We start from the raw sequence: 18,217 nt of genomic DNA, 5'->3' as shown, positions 1-18,217 counted from the left end.
GCATCAGAGAAGGCAGGCTCCCCGGGGCTCACCCGCGTCACCCCCCTGCTGTCTCAGACTGGAGATGGAGGCCCAGAGAGCAGGGTCGGGGGACCCGTCTAAAGTCACAGGGCAAACTGGTGGCAGAGGTGGGGGGACAGCTCTCCTCCCTTGACTCCACGTCCTGCTCTCAGCTGGGGCCCTGGAGCCCCATGAAGTAGCCTGAGTATTCCAGGTGTTTGTTCATCGGGGCTGCACACGTTTTCCAGGCCTGCAGGTCTTTCTGTAGGTCACCACCCCCATCAGTGCCCAGCTTGAGAGTCAGCCTTATTCACGCTCAGGATGCCTGATTTGCAAACCCCAAAACTCAAAGCCAATCAGACATTTCCTGAACTCCATCCTTCTCCTGCCCTTGTCCTGACGGAGCGGGGAGTTGTGCTGTGGCACCGCGCAGGAAGCCTCCAGGGCAGGCGGTGGATTCCAGCAGCTGTGATTTGGGCAACTCGAGCTGTAATCCCCATCCCCACTCCCCCCCAGGTCTCCACTGACCCCGGGCCTCACCCCGGGCCTTGGGCACATTAGCTTGTTTCACAATTTTCCTGAGAGTGAAATGATGTTCGGTATTCGTTTTCTTGTCGCGGCCGTAACAAATGACCACAAACTCAGTGGCTTAAAAGAATACAAAGTTATCCTCAGGTCTGGAAGTCAGGAGCTCCAGGAGAGTCTTCGGAGCTGAGAATCAGCACGTTGGCGGGGCCGCTTCCTTCTGGGAGGCTCCAGAGAGAATCCGCTTCCTCGCCTTTCTGGCTTCTGGAGGCTCCTGTAGTTTTTGGCTTGTGGCCTTTTCCTTCAGTCAGTCGCTTAGCATCTTCCTCCTCTGAATCGTCTGTCCTCACTCAGCCTTCTCTTCTGTGTCAAATCTCCCTCTGCTTCTCTCTATACGGGTATTTGTGATGACATCTAGAGCTCACCTAGAGCTTGGATAATCCAAGATCATCTCCCCGTCTCAAGATCCTTCATTTCATCACATCTGCAAAGTCCCTTTTGCCAGGCGAGGGAACATTCACAGGGTCCAGAGATTACGGTGTCGAGGTTGTTGGGGACCACCCTCAGGCTGCCACAGTCAGTTCACGTCCTGCCCATTTCACAGACTTGGAACCTGAGGCCTGGAAAGGTTAAGGAGTACAGGGAATTCAGGTCTTGGATACCTGCTCCTTAATTCTAGGACTAGGGCTTGTTGAGGTCCTTTTGGGCTCTGTGGACTGCTCTTTAAAAGTGAATAATCTGATACTTTCTCACATTGGTTGGTCATTTTATGGGGCTGGGGGTCACTTCATTGTTCCTTCAAAATCTCTGAAACACCCCCCCCCCCAATTTTCCACATCAGTAAACTGAAGCTAGTAACACCTACCTCCTGACTTGGTTGGGTTTTCAGGAAGATTGCAATAATGAGAATTGTTATTGCCTCTAGAGCACTTCTCTGGTGATCACTTAATGCATCCTTCCTTCGTTCCCTCATTCCTCCCTCCCTTCCTTTTGATGCAATTGGGGCTCGACCAGCGGCTGTGAGGTTGGGTGCTAATGACTCCCAGCTGCCCCCTTTTTTGCAGACTTGCCCTCAGCCAAAAGGGGGCTGCCCGTTCAGGGCACTGACTAACTTGAGGCACACAATGCTGGTTTCCTTTGCCAGGTAGGGCAAACTTTTGGTGCAGTTCATGCTCCAGGGCTCCCCACGGGATCAGGCTAGCCTCTGCTCAAGGTTGCATCCTTCTTAGCTCCTCCTCTGTCCCGCTTCCCTCACTCCCCGCGTCCTGAGAGCCCTCCTCACGGACTCAGGGCTACCCCAATCCTGCCATGGGCTCTGCTTCTAGGGAACCCACCCTAAGTCACTTTCCCTTCTGCCTTTTAATTTTTTCTTATTACTCTTCTTTCCTAGGAAATCAGGAGAGCGTCGTTTTATGGAAACCAAGTCAGGAGAGTTTCAATAGGAGGAGAGACCAGCAGCATCAGACGAGGGAAGCAGTCACAGAATCAGGACCAAAGCTCATCAGCCTTGGCATTGAGAAGGTTTATTGGTGCGCTCCTGTCTCATTGACTGTCAAGGTACAGTTAAATCTCACCTTCCTTCTTTACTGCTGGGTCTGTAAATCTTATAAAAACAAACTTTAATGGTGGAAAAATGCCAGGCAGGTCAGTTTTCCTGCCTTGGCCTTAGTTTCCCTACCTGCAAAGGAGCTGGATGATCTCTCCGAGATTTTATGATTCTAAGAATGTTTCCTTGTGTGACCTGCAATAAGAACAGTAAGAACTGTCCCACTTACCCAGCCTTTGATATGTGCCCTCATGCGAGCTGAGCGGAGGGTGTGAGGCATCTGCTTCAATCCTCACAACCACCCTGTGAGATAGAAAGTACCTTATCCCCCTTTTATTGTTTCATCAACTTGTCTATCTGCCGAGGCCTCCTGGGTTCGTATCTCCAGCCTGGTTGTTGCCACTTGAACCAGCTGGCTTCAGTCTGTTTCTTCTAACCCTGTCTTAGTGCAGGCTGCCATAACAAAATACTGTAGAATGGGTGGCTTAAACCACAGTAATTTATTTCTCACAGTTCTGGAGGTGGAAAGTCTGAGATCAGGGTGCCAGCACGATTGGGTTCTGTTGAAGGTTCTCCTCCTGGTTTGCAGATTATCACTTCCTCACTGTGTCCTTACAAGGTGGGGAGGGAGGGAAAGGGGGCGAGTGTGGGGGAGAGCAATATCTCTGGTGTCTCTTCTTATAAGGACACTAATCCCGTCATGAGGGCCCCACCCTCGTGACCTCATCTAAACCTCATTACCTCCCAAAGGACCCCATCTCTAAATAACATCACATTGGGGTTAGGACTTCAACATATGAATTTGTGTGTGTGGGGGGCATGACTCGGGTCCATAGCAACTCCAGACAAGAGAGCATTAAATAATCACAGTGGGGCTCAACCCAGTGTGGGAACTCTGGTAGGTACTGTAGTACATGCCTCAAGGTTATCCCTCCAAAACAGTGAGGGGGCTGAGGTATTCATCCACCGATCCCGTCAGCCATGGGTTGAGAGCTGCTTCCAGGAGGTACTGACCCCCGGCCCTTCTGGTTTGCCCGTGTGAGCTGAGCACACTCCAGTGACCAGGAAAGGCCCTCGGGCAGGGTGCGGTTGCCTGTGGTTGAAGCCGTGGGGACTGCACGCTCAGGTATGGTCAGTGCTGAGGGAACGTGGGCACGGGGCTGCGGAAGTCTGCCAGTGGGTCTGAGGGCTGAATGCTGGGGGGTGCCGTCATTCAAATCCGAGCAAAGAAGGAGGTACCGTGGTAACTTTAGGAGGGGCAGTTTCCATGGAGTTGTGGGTGCAGAAGCCCCAGGGGAGTGGGTTGTTCATGAACAGGTGGTGAAGGAGCAGGGCTGGTGTGAGGCTGCCTCCTGAGTGAAGATGGGGGCGTGGGGTCAAGGGAGAGTGTTCTCAGGAGTTCCCTGGGGGCCTAGTGATTAGGACACGGTGCTTTCACTGCTGTGGCCTGGGTTCAGTCCCTGGTCAGGAAACTGAGATCCCACAAGCCACAGGCCATGCCCCCCCCCTCCACAAAAAAAGAGAGTGTGTTCTTGGCTCAAGATGGGAGGCTCAGGTGCGTGCTTTTGTACTGGTGGGGATGCTGGGAGTGGGGGTGAGGGAGTGGCGGGTGACGCAGGATGCGGAATCCAGGGAGGAATGTCTGGACATTGAAGATTTGAAGGCAGGTCAGAGGCTAGAGGGAGCTAGGTCCTGACACACGTGCAGTGACTGGTCTGTGGGAAGGACAGAGCCTCTTCTGTGAGCAGAGGCAAGAAGGGAGAAGTGGGACCAGCTGAAGCTGGGTTTGGTAAGGAACCATGAAGGGACCCGATTAATGCCTCCTGTTCTTTCACGGAAATACGGTGAGGTCAAGACAAATGGATGAAGGAAGAGGGGTGGGAGGGGCATGATATGGTCGCCCCATTTCTCTTCTTTTTTTGGAGTGGAGTAAGCAAGATAGTTTATGTCTCTTTATATAGAAACACTTCTCACAGCTATCAAAATAATTGCAGCTTCTTTCATTGAAAATAAATGCACAGCAGATGCTTCCGTGCACTTAGTAAGTTTCTCAGGGCCTTTGAAATTACTTACTGGCTTCGCCTGTCGGCTTTGTGTGCACATGTAGTGTACAATGTGCTAGTATTTTTGAAGGGCAATTTGGAATCATTAGCAGTCTTGGCAGTGCGTGTAGATTTTGACCCAACAGTTTCCTGAGATTTGACACTTTCACGTTTGAAAAGCCAAAGGAGAAGATACCAAAGGCAAGTTAGGAACCGGGAGAAAAGGATTCCTTGGGTGTTAGGAGGAGAGAAACAGCTAACATTTTTGAGGGTTTACTATGATCCAGGACCCGTTGGCTAAGATCTTTTTTTTTTTTTTTTTTTTTGCGGTACGCAGGCCTCTCACTGTTGTGGCCTCTCCCGTTGCGGAGCGCAGGCTCAGCGGCCATGGCTCACGGGCCCAGCTGCTCCGCGGCATGTGGGATCCTCCCGGACCGGGGCACGAACCCGTGTCCCCTGCATCGGCAGGCGGACTCTCAACCACTGCACCACCAGGGAAGCCCAGCTAAGATCTCTTAGTCATTTATTGGGTTGGTTTGGGTTTTTCTGTAATATGAACTTTTTGGCCAACCCAGTACTTCCACAGTTCTATGAAGGAGGTATTATTATCGTTATCCTGGTTTTAGAAACGAGAAAGTGGAAGCAATCTGGGTTATTAAGTAACTTGCTACAAGTTATAGACCCAATAAGTGGCAGGACCAGGAGAAGATGTTCTCCTAGTTCTAGTGCTTAGGTGGTACCCACATATCTTAGCCCTGTCATCTGATGCTCATCTCCATCTAGTTATCTTTTTTCCCAGCTCTGTTGAGATAAAATTGACATATAACTGTGTAATTTTAAGGTGTACAATGTGATGATTTGATACATGTATATGTCATACAATGAGGGCCACAGTAAGGTTAGTTAATATCTCCATCACCTCACATAATTGCCATTTCTTTTTTTTTTGTGTGATGAGAATATTTAAGATCTACCATTTGAGCTACTTTCAGTTTATGATACAGTATTGTTAACTGTCATCATCCTGCTGTACATAGGTCCCCAGGGCTTATTCATTCATTTTATAACTGGGAGTTGGTACCCTTTGGCCAACATCTCCCCAGTTCCCCCAGCCCCTGGCAACCACCATTCTCCTCTCTGTTTCTAGGAGTTTGATGTCTCATATAGTGAGATCATATAGTATTGGTCTTTCTCTGTGTGGCTTATTGCACCGTTGCCCCATTTCTTTGGTCCTGGTGCAACATCAAAGTTCAAACCCAGAAAACCCACATGGTGCCAAGAACTCCAGTGGGCTGATACATTCTCTGCAAATTCCATGACAAATAAAAAGTCCCGTTTCCCACAAACAGTTTATTACACATTTAAGGAGCTGATCACCAAATTACAATGACGAAAGGGGTAATTCTTCAGACTTTAGGAAGTGACTTACAAACACTGATTCTTTTTTTCTCTTCTTCAGTCTTACTGGAAAAAAAAAAGGCAAGATAAGTTGCATGTAACATATAATGTTCTTCATTTGCTGCTCTGCTGTGACTTTCACAAATGGAGTTCTGAACAAGAATATTCAGTTTGAGGGCTTCCGTGGTGGCGCAGTGGTTGAGAGTCCGCCTGCTGATGCGGGGAATGCGGGTTCGTGCCCCGTCCGGGAAGATCCCACATGCCTCGGAGCGGCTGGGCACGTGAGCCATGGCCGCTGAGCCTGCGCGTCCGGAGCCTGTGCTCCGCAACGGGAGAGGCCACAGCAGTGAGAGGCCCGCATACCGCAAAAAAAAAAAAGTATTCAGTTTGAGTTCAGAGCCCTTTTGTACTAAAATTATGGGTACAGGAATACGTAAAATTACATATTTTGTTGTCTTTGATATAAGATAGATACTCAGACGGTCCAACAAGACAGGAGACAACTTTTTTTTCCCAACAAGAAATAAAGATGCCTAAACAGTCTGATAGGTAACATTATGAGCTGTGGTTAGACATTGTGACACTAAATTTGGAACGTGATAATAACTTTCAGCGTTCCCAACTTAGATCCTGTGCCTGCCACCATGTGTACTTCTACATAGTTTATGGTTTTAATATTATTCTGCGAGTTTGTCCAAATCGTGTTATGATGAAATCCCTCTCAAAGAAGATCCAGCTGAGTAATGAATAACGATGTTTGCTTTCAACTTCGTGGTTGATTCCTTGGGCTGAAAATGATCTCTTGGACCTCTTGCGTTTCATGAGGTAGGGATATAGAGAGACTAATCCTTTTGGTCATGAAAAACAGTTTATAACTTTGCAAACTCCTACTTGTCATTGGGGAGAAATGGAAATTCTGTGTACTCTATCCTGGAAGAAGAGATTACCAATGACATCAAAGATTTCAGTCTGGAGGGGCTTAGAGATGTGCTATCCACAGTCACATGTGTGAACATCTTGTCTGCAGTTTCTGATGGTTTTCATCACACACGTGGGACTGGACTCTTAAAGAGTTCCTGGGAATTCTGCACAGTTTATTTAGGGTGTTAAATCCCAGGATGATAAATTGGGGCCAGGAAATGAGCAAACTTGAATGTGGAGTGTGCTGTGGTTTGGTGGAAACGATCTAGTGGCCCAGAGCGGGGGTGGGGGTGGGGTCCCGCCCCAGCCCTGTTATTGATTGCTGTGTGGGCAGAGGCAGTTTCTTTCTCTGGCAAAGGAGAAATCAAGGGCTGGTGTGGGACTGTCTCCAAGGTTCCTTTCAGCTCAGACAGGCTAGGATTCTACAACCCTAGGTCTGACCTCTGTTCGTTCTTGCAACCAGCTTTATCAGCTGGGAATCTTCAGAATTCCGGGCAGGGGAGTCTTAATGAAAAACCTCTTCCCACGCTTTAGTGAGGCCCGTAGACAAGGTGAGGGGGTCAGGGGACAGAGGGCAATGAGAGCCCTGCTTGGGTTTTTCGTTACCATTGGTGGTTCAGGTTGGAGAGGGGCCATTTTCTTGAAAGACCAGTTATTTGTGATGGAAAAAACATACAGGTCAGTTTCCAGGAAGATCTGACCATTGGCTAATTATGTAGGTGGGGAGTAGGGTGATGAGGGACGTCTTTCTCTGCCTGGAAGACCATTGCTTTCTTGAACTGCACCGTGGTAGTGTCATGTATTTAATGTGGAGTGAGCGGTTGTCAAGAAATTATTAAAAGTTAGCACTGGGCTACAGAATGCAGGGTGACAGATTGGTGCCCAGGGTGCTGGGGAAAAGACTAATTTACAGCCTCCAAGTGAAATCTCAGGTTGTTTGTTGTTCCTTTCTGGAAGCATAACAGGAGATTTGCAGCTTGTGTTGGGGAAATTAACCTCTTGTTAATTTTGGAAGCTGTTGTCAGGCCCCATCCCCACTTCCTTTCCTCAGCTTCAGAGACAAGGTAGACTGGAGGAGCGGGGAACAGCATCATCTCAGCCTATGAGCTCACTCCTGAGTCCCCAGGGGCGTCCTGCTGTGATGCCTTGTGGCCTGGGAGCCCCAGGAGAGCAGGGACTGTGTGTGTTTTGTATTGCTGGTGTCTGGCACATGGTAGGTGCTCACTGAAGATTTGTTCACTCTGCAGCTCCTGGGAGCAGCATTGTCAGGAAGAGCAGACGAGTAGGAGGAGATGAGGGGGCGTGGGGCAGGGGGCGGGGGCTGTTACCCCCATTTCCCTGGCAGCAGCAGACTCCCTTCTGGAAGCAGAGGAGAGGAGCGCCCATCTTTGGAGCTCCGCCTCTCCCTGTTCTCCTCATCTGTGCTCAGTGCTGGAGGGCAGCTGGGTGAGTAGCAGGATGGGCAGAAATGCGGGGTTTTTTTGTAAATTTATTAATTTATTTATTTTTGGCTGCGTTGGGTCTTCGTTGCTGCGCGCGGGCTTTTCTCTAGTTGTGGCAAGCGGGGGCTACTCTTCGTTGCGGTGCGCAGGCTTCTCATTGCAGTGGCTTCTCTTGTGGCGGAGCACCGGGCTCTAGGCGCACGGGCTTCAGTAGTTGTGGCCCACGGGCTTAGTTACTCTGCGGCATGTGGGATCCTCCGGGACCAGGGCTCGAACTCGCATCCCCTGCATTGGCAGGCAGATTCTCAACCACTGCGCCACCAGGGAAGCCCCAGAAACGCATTTTTCTGCAGGTCCCACAGGGAGGGAATTCAACGGCCAGGGTGACTCTCTCTTGAGCATCCCAGAATCAGCTCCCAGACTGGACTTCGTCAAGGCCAACCTGAGGGCACCTTGGAGAGAAAGGAGCCGCTGTGCCCTGGCCATGGCTTCCCGGAGGAGGGCAGAAAATGTCTGTGATCTGCCATTCGGATGAGAAGTATCTTGTGTTTCTACGCTCATGTTCTCACATGGACATTATTCAGCTTTTGCTAATTGGCTTTATGATTTTCTCAGTAGTTAATATTCTTCTGTCAAAGATGGAAGCATAAATAAATAACTTTGGTCGGAGCACACCTTCTTATTAGGCCGTACATCATGTTAGAAAGTTCACATTCTTTAACCAGGAAGATGAAATTAGAAACACCTTGGAAAAGCCTTCTTGTTATCAATCATGTCATCCTGAACATGTTTCAAAGCTTGCTGCTGGCATCCAGAATAGACATTTTATTCAAAAGAATGTATTTCAAGAAAATGATAGCACTTTTCGATTTCAGCTTTTTGAAAACACGAAATCTTTCAAGTCCTCCTGACTGAGCCTTCCAGCGGCTCGGCAGAGGACTGGAGTGGCTGGAGCCCTCTCCGGACATGCCCATAAGGGTGGACAATTTTCTGACCCTTTAGAAAGGGAGTGAGACGGAAAGACAAACGGATCATGGTTTAGCAGAATGTCCTGGGTCTCATGTGGCCTTAAGCGAATCACTTGCCCTCTTGAGGATCCAGCCCATTCATTTATAAAATGAAGAGGTTGTGTAAGATTAGTGTCTCAGCTTGGGCTGCTGTAACAAATTACTTGGGGGTTTAAGTAAAAAATGTTGATTTCTCACAGTTCTGCATGTGGGAAGCCCAAGATCAAGGCGCTGGCACATTCGGTATCTGGGGAGGGCGTCCTTCCTGGTTTGTAGGTGTCCATTTTCTTACTGTGTCCTCCTGTGGCGGAGAGGCGAGATCCTTTTTTATAAGGGCATTATAATCCCGTCGCAAAGGTCCCACCCTCTTGACCTCACGTAACCCTACCATCACGTTGGGGATGGAGATTTTCCTACCCCAGGATTGCTGCCTGCTCCTCCCGGGATGGAGACCACAGGACTACACATTCTCCAGGGGCCCCTCCAGCTCTGACCTGCTCGACCCCAGGAGAGATGAGATAAGGGGTTCACGTGGCTCCACGCATCCAGCCCCTCCTTCCAGGAGGGCTCAGGAGGGCTCCCCAGCCCAGCCACGCCTGCATGAAGTTCCACAGCACAGGGCCAGTAGGAAAGGAAGTCCCTGAACCAGGAGAACAGGATCCTTGCCTCAGCTCTGCCCCATTGCCCTTTACGGCCTTGGGCAAGTCACTTCTCCTCCCTGGGCCTCACTTTCCCCATTTATAAAATAAGGCAGTTGGATGGGCTGATCCCCGAGAGCGAAGGTTTAGTAATCCCGCTGGGAGTTAAGAGATATTAAGGCCTGGATGTATTTCTGCAAAACAAATAGAACCTGATCTATTTCCCTAAAGACCTGCTCCTATGGGGCAGCATTTTCCTTATTGCAGAGACAGTTTAGAATCTGTTTGTCTGCAGATGAATCCAGAAAACAAAGGGACTTCAGGTTCAGGCCTCTGGTCAGCAACAGAAGTCATTCTAGGGCCAAGAACCCTCAAAGCTTTCTCAATCCCTGCTGGTCCCACAAAACAAATCCCAGAGTCAACAAATTCCATTGAGCTGGTATCCAACGAGTCCTGGAATGTGGGACCTAGAACAAGAGCCAGACGTCTTCTGGTCCAACTTCTCCACTTGACAGTTGAGCAGATAGAGGCCCTGGAAGAGGACTTACTGCTTCAGGTCACAGCCCAGGTGGTGCAGAGATGGGGACTTAATCCCATGGCTCCGGCCCCCCTCTGCAGGGCTCTGCAGGGCTCTCTCTTTGCTTCCCGTTTAAAAGCATTAACACGGCTCCTTGAAATGCACAACTTGATTTTGAATTCTTTCTCTCCTTTATGCATGAATCTAAAGTTGCAGTTTGTGAAAACGCACAAACACTGAACTACACTTTAAGCCAAATGCGGGTTACCACACCCATCTGCTGCTCTGAATTTCCAACACGAGTGACTGTCAAAATCTCATCACGGACAGTTTGCCAAACACTTCACAGCTGAGCCTCATGGAAAATTAATAATGTTAAGTGTGTCTGTGACATCTCATAGGAGTCAAACGGGTTGATTTATGGCAAACATGTGTTCCCCTAACCCCCACTTAAAAACAGAAGGTGTTAGATTGAATTACTGAAGGCAGCAGGCCGGAACAGACACGATTAGGAGAAATCCCACCTCCTAAGAGCCCACAGTCCATTAGGACAGATATGCCTCGTAAGCAGGATGGGCTATCAGAACGACTAAGATAATTGACAAAGTGCTACGGGGCCTCAGCAGAGGGGCGTGCGCTTCTGGCAGGCAGATCATGGCAGGGAGGCATCTGGACCAGGCTCTGGAGGCGGGGAAGGATTGGAGCGCGTGCAGAAGTGTGCCTTGAGGCTCAGAGGTGAGAGAATAAATGGCGCACATTTGAGGAGTGGTGGATAGAAGTGGAGATACAATTGAAAAGCCTGCTTGGAGCCCATCTGTAAAGGGCTCGAATGGCAGGCTAAGGCCTTCAGCCCTCACTGAGGAAGCAACCCAGCCCCTGTAACAACGGCGATCGACGAAGAGGGAGAAACATGGATTTGGGAGAAAAGACGCAAATTTTGAGGATTCTGCTTACCAGATGGTAACCCTTGGCAAGTCACTTAACGCCATCTCTCTAGTGGGGCACTGACCTCTGCTTGCGGGAGAGTTCTAGGTTACGTATCACTTTTTGCAATATAGGCATACCTTGTTTTATAGTGCTTCACCTTATTGTGCTTTGCAGATACCGTATTTCTGCAGATTGAAGGTTTGTGGCAACCCTGTGTTGTCAGATGATGGTTAGCGTTTTTTAGCAATACAGCATTTTGTTGGATAATGGATTTCTTTATTTTTTGATATTTATTTATATTTTTTATTGAACTATAGTTGATTTCCAATATTGTATTAGTTTCAGGTGTACAGCAAAGTGATTCTCATGTATATAATATATATATCTATATATATTCTTTTTCAGATTCTTTTTCATTATAGGTTATTGCAAGATACTGAATATAGTTCCCTGTGCTCTACAGTAAATCCTTGTTGTTTTTCTATTTTATAACTAGTGATGTGTCTCTGTTAATCCCATACTCCTCATTTACACCCGCTCCCGCCCTTCCCCGTTGGTAACCATAAGTTTGTTTTCTATGTTTGTGAGTTTGTTTCTGTTTTATATATAAGTTCATTTGTATTAGTTTTTAGATTCCACATATAAGTGATATCATATTATGTTTGTCTTTTACTTCACTTAGTATGATAATCTCTAGGTCCATCCACTTTGCTGCAAATGGCAGTATTTCGTTCCTTTTTATGGCTGAGTAATATTCCGTTATATATATGTATACACTACATCTTCTTTACCCATTCCTCTGTTGATGAACACTTATGTTGCTTCCATGTCTTGGCTATTGCAAATAGTGCTGCTACGAACATTGGGGTGCATGTATCTTTTTGAATTAGAGTTTCATCTTTTCAGGATATATGCCCAGGAGTGAGATTGTGGGATCATATCAGAAAGAGAAAGTAAAAAAAAAAAAAAAATCCTGCTTAAAATCGCGTCAAAACAAACAAACGTGGGAATAAACCTAACCAAGGAGGTGAAAGACCTACACTGAGAGCTATAAAACACTGATAAAGGAAACTGAGGGTGATTCAAAGAAATGAAAAGATATCCCATGCTCTCAGACCAGAAGAATGAACATGGTTAAAATGGTTGGGCTTTCCTGGTGGTGCGGTGGTTAAGAATCCACCTGCCAATGCAGGGGACATGGGTTCAAGCCCTGGTCCGGGAAGATCCCACATGCTGCGGAGCAACTAAGCCCATGTGCCACAGCTACTGAGCCTGCGCTCTAGAGCCTGTGAGGCACAACAACTGAGTTAATGTGCCACAACTACTGAGCCCATGTGCCGCAACTACTGAAGCCCGTGTGCCTAGAGCCTGTGCTCCGCAACAAGAGAAGCCACCAAAATGAGAAGCCCGCGCACCACAACGAAGAGTAGCCACTGCTCTCCGCAACTAGAGAAAGCCCATGTGCAGCAACAAAGACCCAACGCAGCCATAAATAAATTTAAAAAATAAGAAGTGGCCATGCTACCCAAAGCAACCTACAGATTTAACGTGATCCCTACCAAATTACCCATGCCATTTCTCACAGGACTAGAATAATCATAAAATTTATATGGAATCACAAAAGACCCAGAATTGCCAAAGCAATCCTGAGGAAAACAAGCAAAGCTGGAGGCGTAACCCTTCCAGACTTCAGACTATACTACAAAGTAATAAAAACAGCATAGTATTGGCACAAAAACAGACACATGCATCAATGGAACAGAATAGAGAGCCCAGAAATAAACCCACACACCTATGGTCAATCAATCTTCAACAGAGGAGGCAAGAATATACAATGGGGAAAAGACAGTCTCTTGGACAAGTGGTGTTGGGAAAGCTGAACAGCCTCATGTAAATCAGTGATGTCAGAACACTTCCTCACACTATACACAAAAATAAAATCAAAATGGCTTAAAGACTTAATATAAGACAGGACACCATAAAACTCTTAGAAGAGAATATAGGCAAAACATTCTCTGACATAAATCGTAGCAATATTTTCTTAGATCAGTCTCCCAAGGCAAAAGAAATAAAAGCAAAAATAAGCAAATGGGACCTAATCAAACTTATAAGCTTTTGCACAGCAAAGGAAACCATAAACAAAACAAAAAGACAACCTGTGGACTGGGAGAAAATACTTGCAAACGATGTGACAGACGAGGACTTAAATCTCCAAAAGGTACAAATAGTTCATATAGCTCAATATTAAAAAAAAACAATCAAAAAATGGGCAGGAGACCTAAATACACACGTCTCCAAAGAAAACATGCAGATGGCCAGCAGGCACATGAAAAGATGCTCAACATTGCTAATTATTAGAGAAATGCAAATCAAAACTACACTGAAGTATCACCTCACACTGGTCAGAATGGCCATCATCAAAAAGACTACAAAGAAATGCTGGAGAGGGTGTGGAGAAAAGGGAACCCTCCTGCACTGTTGGTGGGAATGAAAATTGGTGCAGCCACTATGGAGAACAGTATGGAGGTTCCCTAAGAAACTAAAAATAGAGTCACCATATGATCTAGCAGTAAAGTATTTTTAAATTAAGGTATGTACATTGTTTTTATAGACACAATGCCATTGCACACTTAATAGACTGCAGTATAGTGTAAACACAACTTTTATATGCACTGGGAAACCAAAAAATTCATGTGACTCACTTTATGGTGATATTTATTCACTTTATTGCAGTGGTCTGGAACTGAATTTACAATGTCTCTGAGGTCTGCCTCTAATGAGGGCCAACCTGTATTGGTGTGTGTTATATCGTGAGTTGTGCTAAGCTTTATGTAACTTGCATCGCTGAATCTTCAACGTGACTTTCCGGGGTAGCCGCTGTTATTATCCCATTTAACAGATGAGGACACTGGGGCTCAGGCATGGGCCCCTGCTTTGCACTGCTCAGCATGAGAACTTTCCATCAATGCAGTGATGTCACAGTGTCACACACGGTCCAGAATCAGTGTTCACTATCTGTGTAGTCTTGTGAGAAGCCGGGCACATGCTATAAGTAAGCACTTCACATGAGCTTACCTCTTTAAACTTTGCAACAGCCCTGCAAGATGAGCGTATTCCTCCTCGCATTCTGTGGCTGGTGAAGCCAGTGCCTGTTCCTATGACAGCTGATGTCGGGAGAGCCAGGGTTTGGTTGATTTATCTGCACTGTGTCACATGCCCAAAGATTTTGATTTTATTGTCTGGGGTGGAGTCAGATATTGGCATTTGAAAAAGCTACCTGGGTGATTCTGATGCGTAGCTGGGGCTGAGACCCTGCTGGCCTGGTGGCAAAGCTCATATTCTTTTGTTTTAAAGATTGGGAGCGACTGATTGATTGATTGATTGATGGCTGCCTTGGGTCTTTGTTTCTGTGCATGGGCTTTCTCTAGTTGCGGTGAGTGGGGGCGACTCTTCGTTGCGGTGAGAGGGCTTCTCATTGCGGTGGCTTCTCTTGTTGCAGAGCACGGGCTCTAGGAGTGCAGGCTTCAGTAGTTGTGGCACGCGGGCTCAGTAGTTGTGGCTCATGGGCTCTAGAGCGCAGGCTCAGTAGTTGTGGCGCACGGGCTCAGTTGCTCCGCGGCATGTGGGATCTTCCCGGACCAGGGCTCGAACCCGTGTCTCCTGCATTGGCAGGTGGATTCTTAACCACTGTGCCACCAGGGAAGTCCCAAATCTCAAGCTCACATTCTTAACCAAGGTTTTAAAATTAAAAGAAGCCATGTACTTCTCCATTCAGGGTGTTCATGGTTTCCCAAACCTAGATCTTTGTTCGATAAACAGACTGGCTTCAAATAAAATAAAGTTGGAATCATACTGCTACTACTATTGTTAAAAAGAAAAGTGCATGGGGAAAGAGGTTTTTCAAAAATTTAGATATATTGGTACATTAATAGAAGTGCCCAGGGCAAAAATCGCTCTTACTCACCTGTCAAGTTGCTGTCATCCCCCGCCAACACAACGAACTTTATTTTCTAAGGATATTGAAAAGAATATGAATTGGGGGGTTCCTGAATGGTGGGAAGTGTGGGCTTTAACAGGAGAGCACAAAACAGCTTTTCGTCTTCATTCTTCCACTCTGAGAAAAGAACCGCTCTCCCAGGGCTCTCGGAGATGCCGGGAAGGGAGCTTTGACTTTCAGTACTTCAGAATTAAGGGGATGAGTGTGGAAGATAATTTGTAATGTGGAAATCTGCCAGGCGGTTGCTTCTGTATCTTGGGGCCGGTGCTCTTCCGAGTGGAGCTGGGCGCCGGTCTCGGCATGGTGTCCGCCCTCTGTGAGGCCTACGTGCCACGCCAGTTAATAGATGACCCGCTTGACCCGCGTTCCCAAGCTCTCCCGGCTTGTCTGTCTCCATGACACATCCTGCAGCGCGTGAACAGACTTGTCCCTGCTTCTCAGAGAAGCCGTGTGCTCTTGGTATTGATGCCTTCAAGGAAGTGGGGAGCACAGGCTGCGTCCAGGACCGGGCGTGGAGGGTTGTGGTTTCAAAACGTGGGGGAACTGCTTGGGTGCGTTCCGTGAATGGGGACTCGAAGCAGGTCTGGCTTGGCGACGGGTGCTGGCCGTGCTGCTGAATGCTCCTCTGGGCTCTGTTGAGAGATCGTGTCTGGTATTACCAAAGGGGCGTCACGTGGGAAGGGGCAACCTCCACCTGCTCATGAAGGAAGGACTCACCTCAGTGTGGACATTTTAGGGACCACGAGAAAAAAAACGGTCTAAAAAAGGAAAAAAACTGGTTTTCTTGTTGTTTTGCTAAAAATAACAATAATTATAATGATAGTAGTAATAATAATAACTGCAGCTAATTATAATTGCCAGCAGTGTGCTAAGCACATCACAAATATTGTGTGTTCTAATTCTCACCACAGTCCCCTGCGGTAGGTTTACTTTTAGCCCCATTTTACAGCTGAGGAAACTGAGGCTCAGGAATTTCAGGAAGATGGGGCTTGGAGGTGGCAGAGCCTTTTTTTTTAACCTGGTCTTTTTATTTCTAAGCCTCGTGCCGTTTCATCTCTCAGGAGTGCAGACCTAGAAAGTCATTTTGTAAATTCAGTTGAAACATGCCTCTTGAAAAGTTCCTGCGATTAGTTCAAATCTGCTTTCTGAAGGGAGAGGAGGCATGTGCGGCCTCTTGCACATGACGTTCTTTCAAAGGGGTGCAGGCCATTGTGCTGTTTGCCCCCTTCCACTCCCACGGTTCCCCTCTCAAAACTGGCTGACACCTACTCCTTCATCTGTTTCCCGCTGGGCTTTTCACTCTCCTATCATGTCATCCGTTTGATCCACATTCGTCTGAAAATGTTCCCCGTTCCAAATATAAAACTGAAAACACGATCCCACTGGGAACATTTTTTTTTTTTTTTAAAGCAAGAAACTGTGAGGTGTGGAGTTTTAGAACTACAAGGGATCTTAGAGACAATGTAACCCAACTTTGTACCTGAGAAAACTGAGGCCCAAGGTCACTGGACAGTTAGTGGTGGATCTGCACACCCATGGTTTACTCACGTCTCCAGTGACAACCACAGGATGGCTGGGAGGATGAAATGGGGTTACATTTGTGACATCCATCGTTCAGTATTTATCTGGTACAGAGAGGTGGCTGTATCCTGGGGAGACATGATGAGGGCTATCCGTGGGGCAGTGGGGATGGAGGGAGATGGGAAGGATTCAAGATGTGAAAGAAATTAGACCTGGTGGTAGGCTGTGAGAGGGGGAGCTCTCAGAGATGAATGACTCCCAGGTTTCTTCAAATGGGTTTCAAAGGATGAATAGGAGTTTACCCAGTGGGTAGGGGAGGGATAGCCCTCTGCACAGAATGAATGGCCGTGTGATAGGCATCTTCTGTTAGACTTCGGTTGCCCCAGTACAGCACAGAGAATAATGAAACAGGCATCTTAGCAGCAATAACAACGGAAAACAGCAGGGAGAAAATGAAAATCAATGCTTTAAACAGTGTTTAAATCAATCAATGCTTTAAACAGTGTTCGAAAGACATTTTAGTGTCTTTGTTGACTGATGTCTCGTGAGCTCCATCCAGAGGCCCCAAGTTAATGAAATTTAAGCAGTTAGCCTCCCTCCTGACATGGCTTGTCCCCGATGTCACCCGAGCTGTGGGTCTGATGACTTCCCAGAGAGCAGGAACATCTCAGGCCCTCTGATCTCCCTCTGAGCTGCCTCTTTTATGGTTGTTATCCGACCTGGATCAGAACTGGAGGTGGGTGGGCAGCAGCAGGACGCATCATCACAGCTGCCAGAGCAGTTCCAACCACGCTTTCATTCCTCTCCTAAAAGTACATTTTAATCAAACTTTACAAATATGTTCATTTCTGACCCAATCGCCAAAGCACAAAAGTGCCATTTCTTTTGGAATGCTAAACCAAAGCCCGTTTTCTTCCATTTTTGTATTTGAATTTTCATTTGTTCCATTTCTGGAGCTGATTGTACATCTTGAGATCCCGAGTCTGGGAGCTTCCTTCCGAAGAGTGTTTTGTGTGTGTGTGTGTGTGTGTGTGTGTGCACTCATGCACACTCGCACATGTGTGTGTGCATATATACACATATGACTCTGCACAGACTGCTCAGCTCCTGAGAAGCAGAGCTGAGTGGGTGACCTGGAACCAGCCATGCCTGAAGCCTCCCCACTTACTGGGCATGTCTGACTTACAGGCCCTGTGTCCCCAGTACGGATGCTCTAGATAAGCAGGCCTGAGCACATCAGTCCTGCCTGGTCAGCTCCCCATCCCAGTCTTCCCCACTGTGTACAGCAGCCTGTGGGCACATTGGAAACCACAGGGTACTTCACCCAGACTCCTGGGCTCACAGACTCCCTGGGACCAGAGAGTTTGCCGCTGTAAAATCTAAGGGGGCCATTGAATGGCATGCTCCCTGAATGTTGCTGAGCTTGCCCAGGTGGAGAATCTGTCACCAAACAGGGTAGACCGCACAGCACTGAGCACAGACGCTGTCCCAGAGCTCATGTGAGCTCTGCACAGGTATCGCCATCTCACTTCATCCTTCCCACAACCTTGGTGACCCAGAGAGGTTCAGGAACACGCTCAAAGTCACACAGCTGATGGAGCAGGACCGAGAAACGGGGCAGTCCGGCTGCAAAGGAGGTTGGTGAGCTGAACCCTGGTGCAATTACTGTCCCCAGGATGTGGCTGTGACATGTCTATACCTTATCAGTTATAGGGGTATTAAGAGTCATTTCCCTA

The 18,217-nt window shown here is 47.6% G+C and overlaps 1 long non-coding RNA gene across 1 annotated transcript in view; it reads left to right on the top strand.

Annotated features, from left to right (window-relative positions):
* LOC137214680 (uncharacterized) overlaps nt 1-18,217 on the top strand; it is a 778,223-nt gene that overhangs the window by 214,427 nt on the left and 545,579 nt on the right. Inside the window, exon 2 of the long non-coding RNA XR_010938994.1 lies at nt 1,916-2,082. This is a non-coding gene — a long non-coding RNA (uncharacterized lncRNA). The remainder of the gene's footprint in view (nt 1-1,915; nt 2,083-18,217) is intronic.

The sequence above is a fragment of the Pseudorca crassidens genome, chromosome 20 (genome assembly GCF_039906515.1).
Source record: "Pseudorca crassidens isolate mPseCra1 chromosome 20, mPseCra1.hap1, whole genome shotgun sequence".
NCBI lineage: Eukaryota > Metazoa > Chordata > Mammalia > Artiodactyla > Delphinidae > Pseudorca > Pseudorca crassidens.
Note: the sequence above shows the minus strand (reverse complement) of the source record. Positions and strands in the feature narration are given on the sequence as shown.